At 40.3% G+C, this 16190-nt stretch overlaps 1 long non-coding RNA gene across 1 annotated transcript in view; it reads right to left on the reverse strand.

The window, feature by feature from the left end:
• LOC309660448 overlaps positions 1-16190 on the reverse strand; it is a 35623-nt gene that overhangs the window by 6053 nt on the left and 13380 nt on the right. The window contains exon 2 of the long non-coding RNA XR_014263406.1: positions 13121-13237. This is a non-coding gene — a long non-coding RNA (uncharacterized lncRNA). The remainder of the gene's footprint in view (positions 1-13120; positions 13238-16190) is intronic.

Here is a 16190-nt window from a genome sequence, read left to right on the forward strand (position 1 = left end):
AACATATCTACACTGAACGTCTAGTATAGAAATCGTCGAGACATCATTCTCACATCTGATACCAGATTTCTTCACCTTTAATGAGAGTGCATACAGCACAGCAGTTAAAGCCCAGGCTTTGGATCCAAAAGCCCAGGCTCTGGACCCAAACATATCCAGGCTCAGATCCTACTTCCCTGAACTATACGTTTCTCAAGCCCAATGGGAATAATAACAATACCTCCCTTCCTAAGATAACTGTATAAATTAAATTAAAATATGCACATGAAGTACTGAATATAATGCCTAGCACATCCAGAGAACTTAAAAATTATAAGCAATTGTCATCATATATTAGCTATAGGTGAATTTCTTTTTTTGGCTACTTGAGATAAACAGTTAGAGATTGAATCAGTTTCCTTGAATCTCCAGCAATACCAGCAAATATTGATAACATTAATTCCAACACTGTGATTATGATATGTTTATTTTAAAGGTGAGTTTCATGAGTTTTTAAAAATTCCACCTATCATTGTCTTTATTTTTCTTTATTTTTTTTTCCTGTTAAGGATACTTTTTTTTTTTTTTTTTGGTAATTCTATATATTTGAAAGTCCTTGTAGAAATTATCATAGTCTTACTCATTTCTTTAGTTTAACATTTCTGAAGTAGCTAGCACATAATAGTGTTTCTTTAGAACAGTAACTTGTCATGTGTTGAAATTATACCTTAAAAGCATAAACTTCTATAAAATATTAGAGCCCATTTTAGGTGAAGTCATTTTCTTCTTTCAATAATTCTGTGTGTGCAAAGATTTAACACCAGAGGCAGTAAAATTCATAGTCTGAAAGGGCTATCGATATTCAGGTAGCCTGAAGGACATGGCACATTGTTAGTGCTTAATAATAATGTATTTATCATTAACACTGACTTCTTCTTTGCTTTTAGAGTGTTTTAGAAAATCTTCAATGGATGTGCCACCTTGTGGGGTTAGTTGTACCAAGAACTTGAATATGGAAGCCACAGATGTTCATAGCGTCATCACTGAGGTCTTTGCACACCAAGTGGATCTCAGTAGATTCCAGGATTGGTTAATTCAGTGCTAGATCACCAAGGACTCAGATTCTATCTTTCCATTCTGCTATCTATTTCCAGTGTGTCACCTTTATCCTCAGGCTGTCTGCCTTTCTCATAACTTCCCATCCAGGCCTAAGAGTGTCCAAAGGGAGAAGAGGTGTCTGGCTTACGCATCCTTTTTTAAACTTTTTTTCTATGAAAGAAAAGGATTTAGCTTTCTTCTCCCCACCATATAATGCCCCTTCCTAGTCCGCCATCCTCTCATCAGAGTCATATCACAACTTTGATTAGAGAGATAGTCAGTGTTTACATTCTGATGACTATTTGGACTTTATTCAAACTGAGTCAGAAGTTGTGCTATGATTTATATTCCCTTTCCTCTACAGCTTTGTGTATCCCCTAGAATTAATAATTACCTATTTTTATTTGCTTATTTTTCAACGTACTTCCTAGCAATTTGACTGCAAATTCTCCATTAATCCTCTAAATTCCTCTCAAGATGTTTGGAGACATTGGGTATCTATCAAATCATATTCCTGAGGAGTTTTCTTTTGGAGACTTCTGACTTGTTCTGATCTGGGCTGGCTGCCATTTGGGGGTCTTTCTTTAACATCAGCCTAGATGTTCTCTTTCCCTGTCTCTTCTTTCAGCAGTTTTCTTTCTTGGTTTACTCCTTAGTTTTTTGTGGTGCACACCCTCCAGTCACCTCCCTAAAAAGGAGTGGATCAGAGGTAAATTTATGAGATCTTGACAATGTCTCTGTCTTATCTTCATTTGATTGATAGTTTGGTGGGTATAAAATTGCAGGCTGGAAATCATTTTGCTTCTGATATTTTTGAGGACATTTCTCTACTTTCTTTTAGTTTCCAGTTTTGCTGTTGAAAAATCCAGAACTATTCTGATTCATGACTCTCTTTTGCATAGGCTGTTTTCTTTGCCCTCTAGAAACTTGTAAGATCTTATCTGTGTCCCCTGTGCTGTGAAATGTCTTGAGACTATGCATTGACTTGAGTCTATTTTCATCTATGTTGATGGCCACTCAGTCAGCTATATTTCCTTTAGTTCTAGGAAATTTTGTTGAACCATTTCCTTGATGATTTCTTTGTCTCCATTTTTTTCCAGTTCCACCTGATGAATCTTTTTCTTAATTGCCAATGTAGTGAGCAAAAAAACATAAATTTTAAAAGGCTCAATTTTCATTTCTGTGGTTCCTAGTGATGTAGCCTATCTTTTCATACTACCTTTACTATCTTTATTTCCTAGGTTAATTATCTCCTGTATCCTTTGTCCATTGCATTCCCTTCCTTTCTAGCAGGTCTATATTTAAAATTGAGGGAAAAAAACCTAGCCTATGTTTAAGTAAAAGATTCTTCAACCATTAAAAAAGTAAAACAAGAAGAAACAAAGGAAGAAAAGAGCTTAGGTAGTCCCACCCCAAAGACAGCCAGCCACAGTGGATATTTTGGTGTTTTCTTCCATTCTCCTTTTCTTTTCTTTCTATGCATATGATTTTGGACTGTGTTGTTATCTGACAAAGTTGTGATCACCTTATTTGTACAGTTGTGTGCCCTACAATCCTATCTTTATTTTGAAACCTCTAAAGAAGGTACTTTGGAAGGTGTGAGTCATTCAGTCCTTTTAAAATTTTTTTATCAAGGCGTTTTCTCCTATAAAATCCTAATTTTCACTCTGCCCACACAGCACTTGCTCTGAAATCAAGGCAGGGAAAAGGCTGCACCTCTGGGGACATATGTAACTGGAAAATCCTAAAATAGTTCTGTGAGGAAAGGGAGTGAGTTTAAGATAAAAGTTGTGAATCTCTAAGTTTCCAAGCTCAGGAATTCCCCACTCTAGGGACAGCTTCCTGATTGCTCTTTCTTTCCCGCACGAACTGCGCCCAGACCCTCTCACTCTCCCCATCTAAGACCCAGGTCCTTGCCTCACCTCTCCTCCCTCACTGCCCGTTCTAGATCCCGGTGGTCCAGGTATCTTCCTGACTCACTCCCTCACTTCCTTGAAGTCTCAGTGCCCAGCCACACATCCTCACCCACTCCTGGTCCACACTCCCAATTCCCTCCACCCTGCACAATCATTTCTTTTGTTCCTCATTACACACATTATTGTGATTATTCCTTATGCTGTGTCCCCTCCTCACCCCACTCTCACATTTAGGGATCTTAGTTATTGTTCACTGATGTATCCAAGAATAACTAGGACAGTGCCTGGTACACAGTATGTGTCAAAAAGTATAAGTTTTGCTGAGAGAATAAATGATTGCTCAAACCAGCACCCTAGATGCTTTTACCACCCTGGTTTTCTCCCAGCTTCATTGTGTCGATTTCCAAACTTGAATTTACCCAACACCCATTTTCTCAGCCTCTGATGCTGTGGCTTCTGCTATTTTCAGGCTGCTGAGAGTTGCTGGAGAAAATCACAGATGTCTGCCAAGCGGATCCACCACAAAAATCATATTGCTGAACCTCATATGTGCCTTTAATCGTGCCTAACAATCTTTGTATGTATCTCACGTTGCCTCCCTAGCAAATTCCACGCTGTGATGTTCTAAAACATCTTTCCTTTTCGAATTTGCAAAGAGTCAGACTTGTGGCCCAACCATAGCCGATGTTCAGACTTGAGCAATTGTTTTCGTTTTTGTAATAGGTTCTTTCCAGCTCTTATTTTTTCTCTACTCTTGTTGGCCTCTTTCCCTCACCTACTTCTAACCTAGGCAATCTTGCTGAATTTTAAATCTACTCACAAGCTGCCTTAGGTCATTTTGTTTTAACAGAGAGGGTTATAAGTTTGTTGTTGCTGATTTTTTTTAATGTTCTTAGGTGATTTTAAAGCTCTTTGTAGCTTAATTTTGATGGCCATGTCATATTCTAATATATGATAATGTACTTGCCTTTACTAGTGTTGGACATACACATATTATTCCATTTATTTTATCATAAAAACCTAGGCATTGGGGCTTCCCTGGTGGTGCAGTGGTTGAGAACCTGCCTGCCAATGCAGGGGACACGGGTTCGAGCCCTGGCCTGGGAAGATCCCACATGCCGCGGAGCGGCTAGGCCCGTGAGCCACAACTACTGAGCCTGCGCGTCTGGAGCCTGTGCTCCGCAACAAGAGAGGCCGCGACAGTGAGAGGCCCGCGCACCGCGATGAAGAGTGGCCCCCGCTTGCCACAACTAGAGAAAGCCTTCGCACAGAAACGAAGACCCAACACAGCCAAAAATAAATAAATAAATTAATTAATTAATTAATTAAAAAAAAAAAAAACCTAGGCACATAAATCTTTATTTTGCACGTCTGCAAATTCCTTATGGTAGATTCCTAGATTTATTGGAGTCAAAAGGTATAAGCATTTTAAGACTCATGATAAATGTTGCCAAATTTCTTTTCAGAAAAATGGTACTGATTTATGTTCCTACCCGTCACAGTGATCATTTCATTATACCCTCACCAGTACTAGCATTCTCGTTTTATCATTTTTTTCCAACTGGATAGACAAAGAATGTTTCATTTTAACTGCATCTCTTTGGACATTTGTGAATATGACATTTTTCACATATTCATTAACTATATGTACTTTTCTTTTTGTGAATTGTCTATTAAATATTTTTCCCCATTCATCTGTTGAGGTATTCCTGTTCTTGGTCATTTTATCTGTTTAGTTGAGAAATTTATGGCAGTAATTTTGTGTAATGTTTACTAGAAATAATTTTCCAGCTTGATAATTGTCGCTTATTCTTTTTGTTTTTTTCTTTTGCTTCTTTATATGTACACACTGTTTTTAAATCTTGTTAGAGCTATGTATCTTTCCCTTTGGGATCTTTGCATCTGTTTTTAACCTTGGAGAGTCTTCTCTGATCCAGAAATTTGATATTGTCTTCCAGTTTTTATTTTTAATAGTTTAACATTTATAAAAGTTATTCTTCATATACTGACATGCATTATGATATAAATTTTTTCCCCAACTAGCCAACCACTTGGTCCAGTTTTGGAGTTTTAACTGGACCAACAAATAATATCCTTTCCCCTTCATGAGTTAGAAACCAATTGAGAGATAAAGGGAATGCAGGCCGATGTTGTCTCCTTTATTTCTGGGTAAAGCTGATTAGAATATGTAATTTAAGATTAAACAGCCAAAATAGTCTGTTAATACACCTCACCCCTGGATTAAGCTGCCTGGGCCACCCGAACCCAGGCCCTGCTAGACCACAGTGAATCCCCAAAGGGCAGGAGCAGGAACTTCCTCAATAAGGAGCCACAGAACAGAGGGCAGAACAGCACTCAGCTTCTCTGCAGCCCAGCAGATCCAAGAGAGGAGGGGTCTGAGCCACTCACACTCTATTTCTTCTTCTAAACTCATCAGTGAGGTGCTTCCCTCCTCCTACCCTAGGGAATAGAAAGTGAGGGCTTGGGAGAGAAGTGGGATGTGGGACTCTAGTTGAAGACCCGTGCACAGAAACACACACTTAGCAACACTTTCCCTCCAATCCTTCCTCCCACCCCCACCAATAAATATCTAGGACCATTCATTGGAGAATCCCCCACTTCCGTCCTGTGCTGTGTACCATCTTTATCATCATCATATATATTCTATGGGCTATTACTGGCCTATCTATTCTGTTTCCCTAAACTATACTAGCAGTAGAAACAAACTGAAAACATTATTGTTCCTTTCTGTTGTCTTTTACTTTCTGGGAAAACTAATCCCTCTCCGCCATCCACATTGTTTTTTTTTTCTCAAAATGTATTAGTTGCCCATGCGCCACAACTACTGAGCCCAAGCGCCTAGAGCCCGTGCTCCGCAACAAGAGATGCCACTGCGATGAGAAGCCCGCGCATTGCAACGAAGAGTAGTCCCCGCTTGCTGCAACTAGAGAAAAGCCCGCACACAGCAACGAAGACCCAACGCAGCCAAACATAAATAAATAAAATAAACAAATTTATTTTTAAAAAAATGTATTAGTTACTTTTGCTGGTTGTCCTCCAGCTGCACTATAGAATGATTTTGTCACATTCCAAAAATAACTCTATTGGGATTTTGATTGGAGTTATAGTATAACTATAAATTAATTTGGTAGGAAATTGACATCTTCATAATATTCAGTTCTCCCATCCAAGAACACGGTATGGTTCTATTTACTGAAGTCTTCTTTTATACTTTGCAGTAAAATCTTGTCATTTATTCATATAAATCTCTCATATTTCTTGTTAAGTTATTCCTAGGTATTTCATCTCTTTTGTTGCTATTGGGAGTGCAATCTTTTTTTCTGTTATGTTTCCTCACTCATTATAGTTAGTAAATAGAAAATCCGGTAATTTTCAAATATTTATCTTAACACATATATGCATGTATCTTTCATATATTAAGTCATTCTTCTCACTCTTTTACTCATGTCAATACTTTCTTCCTTTGGCTTTCCAGACCAGAGCTTTCCAGTTGGTGCGCTGCGTGCGGTCCGCTACTGTACCGAGAGGGGGACTCGGGTGCTCTATAAGACACTGACTGCCCAGCAGTCAGGGAGGGTCTGGTGCGGCCACTTGTAACTCGTCACCTACATTCAAGAAGCGCCTTGGAGGCTCGAGAGAGAGCCCTAAGCAGAGGAGCTCTGACTGTGTGAGATCACTATTAGCAATGAGCAGAACCGGCCACATTCCGCACACCTTGCTTTGTGGCAACCTGTTAAAACAGCCCAAGGGTGCCCTCCAGCCAGGATGCCCCCTCAGTGCCAGCTGCAGAGCACATCTCTGCTTTGTGGCCCTAGGACCATGGAGCTGCTGGAGGGGTTTGGGTACCAGGTGCCCAGATCACAGCCCAAGGGGGCTCAGGGCAGGCACTTCACCAGGTGGCAGCTTGGAATCTTGGTCCTGACACAGGAGATGCTGCCATGTATTTGTGCTGATGGATTCTTTTAGTGACATTCAAGCTACTTGCAAAGTGACTGCTCTAATAACACCTGTCTTTTCCTCACATTAGAGCTTCGTCACTACTTTGAAGTACATGATATGAAAAAGCTATATTGTTTTGAAAAATCTATTTGCATCATCACAACAAATTTCAATATCACATTTGTCTATAAAGCAGAAACTAACACACCATTGTAAAGCAATTATACTCCAATAAAGATGTTAAAAAAAAAAGAGTGAAAGAACTGTTAGATTTTCCTGGCAACTATTATAAATTTTAAAAATTAAATTAAATATTTTAAATTAGCAATTTATATGAACAAAGTTTCTCGTTCGTGTTGACTAGCAAGAGATGATCATTAAAAACTCAACACCAAGGGCTTCCCTGGTGGCGCAGTGGTTGAGAATCTGCCTGCCAATGCAGGGGACACGGGTTCGAGCCCTGGTCTGGGAAGATCCCACATGCCACAGAGCAACTAAGCCCGTGAGCCACAACTACTGAGCCTGCACGTCTGGAGCCTGTGCTCCGCAACAAGAGAGGCCGCGACAGTGAGAGGCCCGCGCACCGCAATGAAGAGTGGCCCCCGCTTGCCACAACTAGAGAAAGTCCTCGCACAGAAACGAAGACCCAACACAGCCAAAAATAAATAAATAAATAAATTAATTAATTAAAAAAAAAAAAAGTCAACACCAAGAAATGCTGATGGCCCCTTATATAATCTTATATTAATCTCATATTAAAGATTTAGGCATATAATCTTATGTCCAGAGAAGTAAGCCTAAGTATCTAGGTAAATAATCTGAGAATATTTTACATGGAAGTTTTATATAAGTTCAATATTGAATATCTTTTGTAATACATTATGTTTTATTTTTATTATCATAATTATATAATATAAAAACACACTAAAATTTTTTCACCAAGCCACAGAAAATTGCCTCCAAATCCCCTATGGCTTACTCCAATATATCTTATAGATACTATCATTTCCTTCAAGGGCCATATGTGGAAAGGGCTGAGAATCTCTGTTTTAGAACAGTAAACATATCATCTGCAAACCATGATAATCATGCACTTTCTTTTGTAATAGACTTGTTATCTCTGCTTTAAGCCATTGCAACAACAAACACATCCACACAAAAAAAGAAAAAACACACAAAAAAACCAACTGTGGGTTTGATCCAATCACTTCCTGTGCCATCAGGCACCCCATTTTTCTCCTGAACCATTAATCGCTTCCTCTCCTGGGCACCTTCCCTTCAGCTTAAAAAAACAGGATCAAATTCTCCATCTTGAAAAAGGAAGGAATATTCCATCAGCTTTGCATTCTCAAGCAAGTATTTTAGCTCTCTCCTTCTTTTCATCACCAAACTTTGTCAAAAAATGTTTATGCTGACTTCTCCTCCTCCCTCTGCCCTCATTTACTCCTCAGTTCACAATAGTCTGGCTCCTGCTCTGGCCATGCTACCAAAATCATCTCGGATGATCATCTCCTTTGTGCAAAACCCTATGGTCTCTTTTCAGTCCTCATCATCCTTGGCTTCTTTGCTGACCACCCTCTTTCCCCGTTTTAAAAAGCTATCATTTATTCATCACTTCTTGTGATTCAGGAATTGTGCTAAGTGCTTTATTTAGATTACTGAATTCAATCTTCACGATAGCCTTATTTTAGATAGGCCTTACTCTACCCATTTTACAGATGAGGAAACTGAGACTCAGAAACATAAGCAAAATTCCCCTAGGTCTCACAGTAAGTAAGGGGCAGTATTGGGCATTCATATGTCCAAAATCTTTTCAATCCCTTGTTGTCTTCTATGACATTTTGTTTGCCTTGTTCTTTATTCTTATCCTGTATCTCTGTGGCTCGTTTCCAAAGTTAGGGAAATTTTCGGGAATTCCCTGGTGGTCCAGTGGTTCAGACTCCAAGCTCCCACTGCCGAGGGCCCGGCTTCAATCCCTGGTCGGGGAGCTAAAATCCCACAAGCCACGCGGTGCGGCCAAAAAAAAAAAAAAAATTAGGGAAATTTTCACTCATTATTCTTTCAAATACTTTTTCTGAAGTTTCCTCCTTCTACTCTCTTTCTGGAACTCTAATGACATGAATGTTAGATCTTTTGGTATGCTCCCACAGGAGAGAGAGGGGCTATGCTCTTCCTACCCTCATCAAATCTTTTTTTTTTCTCTGTTGTTCAGATTGGATAATTTTCATTGATTTGTCTTCGAATGTACTGACTTTTTCTTCTGTTATATCCATTCTGCTATTCAGTCCATCTGGGAAACTTTTTATTTTGGTTATTGTATCTTTTTAGTTCAATATTGTATCTGGTTCTTTTTATATCTTCTATTTCTTTGCTGAGACTTTCTATCTTTCCATTCATTTCAAGACTGCTTACCTTTACTTCTTGGAGCATTTCTATAATAGCTACTTAAAAGTGATAATTCCAAAATCTGTTGGCTGCTGTCACTTATCTTGTCTCCTGTGAGTTGATATTTCCCTGGTTCTTTGTATGATGAGTAATTTTGGATTGCACCTTTGATATTCTGATTGTTGTGTAATGAGACTCAGGTTCTTGTTTATATCCTATGGAGAATTTTGATATTTCTGTCTTAGCAGGCAATTGATCTGGTTGGGTTCAGGTCACAAGTTCTGACCCGCCTTCTATGGGTTGCAGTTCTAATGACAGTTCGGTTTTCCGAGTCTTTGCAGGCTATTGGGATCTGTGCCCTGTATGTGCCATCCAGTGACCAGTGTGGGACCAGCATGGTGGCCTGTCCCATAGTCCAGTTCTCATAGTCTTTGGCAATCTATTTAGAGCCATGTCTATACATGTACAGGCCAAGGGTGAGCCCAGGGATTCATAAACAACTTGATGAGGTTGATTTCCTGAACTCTTCTCTCTCCATGATCATCTTATCTTTTCAGTTCCCTGGGGCTTCCCTTTTCAGTCTGGGTGTTTAGCTACCTGATTCTGCTGTCCACTTCCTACAACATGGAGTGTACATTCCCAGACATGGACTATGCACTTGATATGGTAGGGTCAATTAAGTGCCATGTCCACCCCTGGACCAGTAACAGTCAGCAGGGGGGTCTCCTCGAGCTGATGGCTTACACCAATTAGGATACTCCTAAGGGACTGAGGATGATTGACATTTGACAGAACTGGGCTCTGTGAAGAACAGAGACATGGCCGTTGGGTAGACAACCAGTAGTGTTTAGCCAGTGCTTCTTTCCTCCTTTTCTTCCCTAAACCACTAAATGTCAGCACCACCCTCCCAATCACTCAAGCTTAAAACCTCAGAGTTTTCTTCCCCTCTGTGCTTCTCCTCCCCATCCTCACCCCTGTAAACATCTAGGCAGATGCGCAGCCTAAACATGCCTCCTCTTCAAGGCCTCTCTCTTTGATCCTCTCTGTCTAGCCAGATTTTAATTTTAATTTAAAAAAATTTTTGGCCGTACCCCGTGGCATGTGGGATTTTAGTTCCCCGACCAGGGATCAAACCCACACCCCCTGCATTGGAAGCACAGAGTCTCAACCACTGGACCACCAGAGAAGTCCCCTAGCCACATTTTAAAGCTCTCCTTTCCTGCTTCAGATTTCCCTTCTCTGTGGTTAGCTTCTAAAAGCAGAGGGGAACTGATCATCAAACTCCCCTGGCCTACAGAAGAAAGTCCTCAGCGCTGTGATCAAGGCCTCCCCGCATCTGCCCTAACTTCTATGCCTAGGGTCACACGACACCCCTCTACCCCCAACACTCCACCAGCTACATTTGACTAAAAGTCAGGCCTTAAACATACCCTGCATTTTGTGCCTTTTGTTCCAGCTGTGTCCTCCTAAAAGACCCTTCTACGCAATCACAGGATTCAAGGCTCAGCTAAGACACCATGAAGACGGAGACCACACAGTGTTAGCATTCATCTCCCTTTGCCCCGAGGCCTTGTGGACATCTCTACTGTAGCTCTTGATCACGATGCCTTGAGTTGCAGTGTTGTCTCCTTCACTAGAGCGTGAGCTACTTAAGACGTGAGACCCATTCTCGTTCTCTTTTGTAGCCTCTGCAGTTCCTGGCCCAGTACCTCAGACACAGTAGATACTGAAGACATGGTTGTTTCATTAGATTCAGTTAAGTGGACTTGGCTCTATAGCCTCTGGTATAACATTCTTGGGATCAAAGCAATCTAGAAAAATAATTTTCTCCTTCTAATAGGCTTCTGTGGGTGTTTTGTTCCGAAAGGCATTTAACAGAAATTATTCTCTCCCCAACGTAGGCTGGGTGCTCACCTCTATGCCGCTATAGCTCCCTGTACCCCTCATTTTATATCATTCATCATTTTTCAATTACTTGATTAGTATCTGTTCCCCCACCTCACGCTTTCATATCATTCTTTGAAGGCAGGGACTGATCTTTCTTTTTCTCCACTGTATGTCTGACACCTACCACAGTTTCAGGTTTGCAGAAAGCACTCACAAATAGTTATTCTTTGAATGGAGTTGAGTAAATAAGAGCTACTGAGAAGAGATAAACGGAGGTTTATTGCATTGCAAACTGCAGTGATCAGAAATAAATTCAGACGTCTAGAGTCAACTGACCAACAGAAAAAAGAAAACACCATATATAGTCTACGTTTATCAAGACAACCTTTGCCTTTTCCTTCTCCCATTCTCTTTCTCCCTCTTTCTTAACTTCTCCAATTCTTTCATTCTCCTTTATTCTCCCTCCTGGTTTGTACATGGGATGGGGCTGCCAGTTGTCCCCTCATTTCCATTCTCATCTTCTTACACATGAATAGAGTTTTTAGCTTGTCATAAGGCCACCTAAGTAAAGTTGACATTTCTTAGCCATGTTTGTGGCTTGGTGCAGCCATTTGACTAAGTTCTGGCCAGTGGGATGTAAGTAGAATGAGGTATGCAACTTTGGGATCATACCCCTGAGAGAAAGAAGTGAGCTCTCCCCTTCCATCTCTCCCCTTCCCAACAGCTGAAATGCAGATGTGCTGGCTGGAGCCAGAACAGTCATGTTGGTCCACAAAGTAGAAGCTGCATGTTAAGTGTAGTAAGAAGATCAAAGAAGCCAGATCCCTAACTCCACGTAGCCACCAGACCCACCCTGGCTGCTTCTACCCACATTGTTAGGAAAGTGATCTAGAGAAATGTCTATTTTATTAAAGTTTGTCTCTAAAATAACACCAATACTTACCTCCTGAATAATATAATGCATGGCCATCTTTATGGCCATTTTTCCCAATAGAAAGAAAAAAAAAAAAAGATAAAGATACCTTTGAAAAATCCTACTCCCATAGACCAAAACTCTTGGCTATACACCATGTGACAATACTTCTATCATCTGGAACCTACCTCCAGAAGAGAATGATATGGGCTGTCGGTGCACAATATCTCATTTCCAAAGGATAATATGCTACCACAAAGGAATGAATTCAAGCAAAAGACATTTTGCAAAAATTTTATGTCTTGCTCTGTGTCTTGAAAAATTATGGATACTTGCTACTTTGGGGTATTTCTATTAAAAAATAAAGTTGACCTTTCAGTGTCTAAATGAGAAAGGAAATGTTATAATTGGATGTCTACTGAGAATCATCTTGGTTATAAGAAAGGGGTTAGACTATACCCATTTGGACTTTCGGGACAAAAGAAAAACATTACCGATTATTTTTTAATGTTACCTTGAGTAGATAGCAAAAGGGATTCTATTGAAAAAGCCCTTTGTATTATGTTTGTCTCTCAGAGTTCTGAATCTTTCATTCACTTCTCAATAAAAATAGTTAACTACTTAATTTATGGTCTGGCAAAGCGAGGGAAATTATTGGCCCCGAATCCCCCTAAAACACCTAGAGTAAGTACTGAAATGTGTGCATTTTATTAATTTAGCCACTGAGAGCTTTGATTACTTACTCATATTTATGCAACTTTTCAAATTTATTGATGACAATAACTTCATATTTTGTTTTTGTTTTTTTTTAAAGTAGTCTCTTGGCATTCTTAGATTTAACCTCATGGTTTCTAATATCCATGAAAAACTTGGGAAGTATATGGTATGATATTACATAATTGCTGCAGTTCACAATGGAAATTATATCCTAGAATGATCTATATGACAGCTCACAACGGTCTGGGAACGTTCAGGATCTCACCTCTCAGCATTATGACTGTCCTCTCTCTTCAGCAGGAAGCTTGCCTGGTTCAATAGACTTTGTTCATCAAGAAATCTGATGAAGGTTTCCTTCTATAAAGTCTAGGGTTTGTGGTTCCTGAAGGACAAAGAGAAGAGACTATTTGCTTTCAAAGCCCTTTTGTTAGTCCTTATTGATAATAGGGCGAATCGAGTGTTAGTTACTGGTCCCTCTTCCTTACAAATCATTCCCTTGTTGAAGGGACAGAGCAAATATTACTGGTAGGTGTGCAGTTTGGAAGGAAGACTATCACTCAAGAGATCTCAAATGAGTAAGGCCCTTCACAGTGGCTTCCAAGCATTCATTGCTCTGTTCAAGAACCTAGCACAGGGTCATGTACACAGCAGGTGCTCAACAAATATCTGCTGAATGAATAAACAAATAGATTCAGTGCATAATGCAAGAAAACATAAGAAATACTTCCTGCCTTCAAAGAGTTTACCAGTCATACATACACATTACTTAAATTAAAAGAAACCAATTTCCTAAGAAGCAAAGCATTAATACAGATTTTAAGTACTCTAGCTTTTCTGAAAGGTCATTCTCTAGGGCATAGAATGAAAAAGTTGAAAGTGAGATGGGCTGTAAGAGAAGAGAAGGCAGAGAGGGAGAAATTCCAGAGAAAAAGAAGGACAGGCATGAATATGTAAGGTACAGCCAAAGATACCAGGCAGGTAAAACGGCAGAAGAAGAAGGGAGTGGTTGAGAATGAGGTTAGGGCAAGAACTGGGGCTGTGTGTGGAAGGCTCGAGACGGCTGGCTGAGAGCTTGGAGTCTGCCGCTGGTCACAGGGAGCTACTGTGGTTTGCTCCATTGGAGGAGACAGACAGGAGGGGGCAGGAAGACCACTTAGGGGGCAACTGCTATCTGGTCCACATGACCAGGAAAGAGTCTAAATTAGGGCAGTGGCGGGGCAATGGAGAAAAGGAATGACAACATCGAGAAGGACAGCGAACGTCCCTTGTGGGAGCCAGGAGGTAAACCTGCAATACCTCTTCCTGGAATTTCAGCTGATGAGTCAGTCACCCGTGGGCTGCTTTGACACAGGGTAGACTAGAATCAGCTCTAGAGTAGAAAAAAACGTTTTATAGAACAGCTCTATTAGCTTTGTTTACATTTTTTTCAGAAATACACAAGGTCATTTATTTTAAAAAATACACAAAGTATACAGAAACAATAAAAAGAACCCCAAATTCCACTCCCACCCACCAAGATTACTGCTATTATTTTAGTGAATACCTTTCCTCACATTCTTCTATGCACAGATACATACAAAGTACGAAAGAATCTTATTAAGATGCGATCATTCCATATATGCTGTTCCTGAATCAATTTTCCTTACCCCCTAACATGTTGTAAACATTTTTCCACGTTGATCAATATTGATTTACATATAACAATGTCAGTTTGTTTGCCTATATCACAATGTTCCACTAATGGATATTTAGATTCTCACTCTGTGTGTTACTGTAAACAATCCTGCGATTAACCTTATTATGTATATTATTTTTCAACTGTATCATTACCTCCTTAATGCAAATCTAAGAAGTTGGATTGGCTAGGTCAAAGGTATGTATCATTTTATGTTTTGATACATATTCCCAAACCATATGGGATACAAAACCCTCCAGAAAAGTACGTTCATTTATTTATTTACTCAATAACTATTTTTTGAGCACCTACTATGTACCAAACATTGTTCTATATGCTGGGAATACAATAGTGAATAAAATGGACAAAGTCCCTGCCCTCATGGAGTATACATTCTAATGCAGGACAATAAGCAGTAAACAAACAATTAAACATATAATATATTGTCAAATAGTGGTAAGTGCTAGGAAAGCAAAATAAAACTGAGTAGGGGGCTGGAGAGTCCCAGGGGGCAGGGGGAGGGAAGAGAGTGTGTTACATAAGATGGCAGGGAAGGGACTATGAGGGAGAGACATGTGATCCGACGTGTGAATGACCATGGGAACAGTGGTGCAGAGAAGGAACAGGAAGGGCAAAACATCTGACGTGAGAACATGCCTGGCATGTTTCATGGCCAAAAAGCCAGTGTCTCTGGAGCAACTCGAACAAGAGGGAGAGTTGTGGGAGATGCCGGTGGAGAGGTGGCCAGGTCAGACCAGAGAATTAGGGATGAGCACTTGTAGAGGTGTTCTAACTCATTATGATATTGGCCGAAGGAATCTGAGATTCTAGTCTGAGACTTTTAAAAGGAGAAGGAGAAGGATGGAATTGGGTCTGCTTTAGTTGTGTCTTACCACTTCTCAGTCTTCTATTCATTAGACACTGCTTAGTGGACGTCTGCACTCCTTCTCCCTCACCACTGCCCACCCAACCCCGCTTTCCCACTTATAAACAGCATCTTTCCCACTTATAAACAGTTCCGGCAAGGAGGGAACACAGGTAGGACTTCGTACCTGGGAGGTGATTTAAGTTTCCCTTATGTTCATTATTCAGGTCTTACCTCACAATACCTCCCAACTTCAATCAGATTTGAAAACTCCTTTTGCCAGACTCTTAACTACGCTGAGAGATTCTCTGCTCCCCTGATTGGAGACCCTCTGTCACCCTAACAAAAACTCAGGCAGCCTCGTGGGCTTATCATGGCTGACTTATACTAACTTTCCCAAGCCCTCCTAACACAGAATTTCTAACATGGAAGGTGGTCTATAAATATTTGCTGGATAAACAAAAGAATGTATTCACAATTTTTCTCTGAAGGCGTCTTTACTTTGTAGGAGCTCTGTTCTACTACTTTGATTAGCATCAATTTCAGAGGATATATTCTGACCATGTTCTCCATGTTTTGATGCACTTTGATTGCAGCTCCCTGAGCCCTGCCTTTGGGTGTCTCCTTACCATCTGCTGGGAAGGTCCAGGGGATTTAAATGCACCCAAGGAGAGCACTTACAGACAGCGCTTAGGGCAAGCCTCGAGTAAACACAGGGCGTCACTCTGCTCCAAGATATCTGCCTGTGATGATGATTTCTTCTACAGTGATATTCTAGAAATTGCACAGCAAAAA

This window comes from Balaenoptera physalus (assembly GCF_965194825.1).
Source record: "Balaenoptera physalus genome assembly, chromosome: 4".
In the NCBI taxonomy this organism is placed as follows: Eukaryota; Metazoa; Chordata; class Mammalia; order Artiodactyla; family Balaenopteridae; genus Balaenoptera; species Balaenoptera physalus.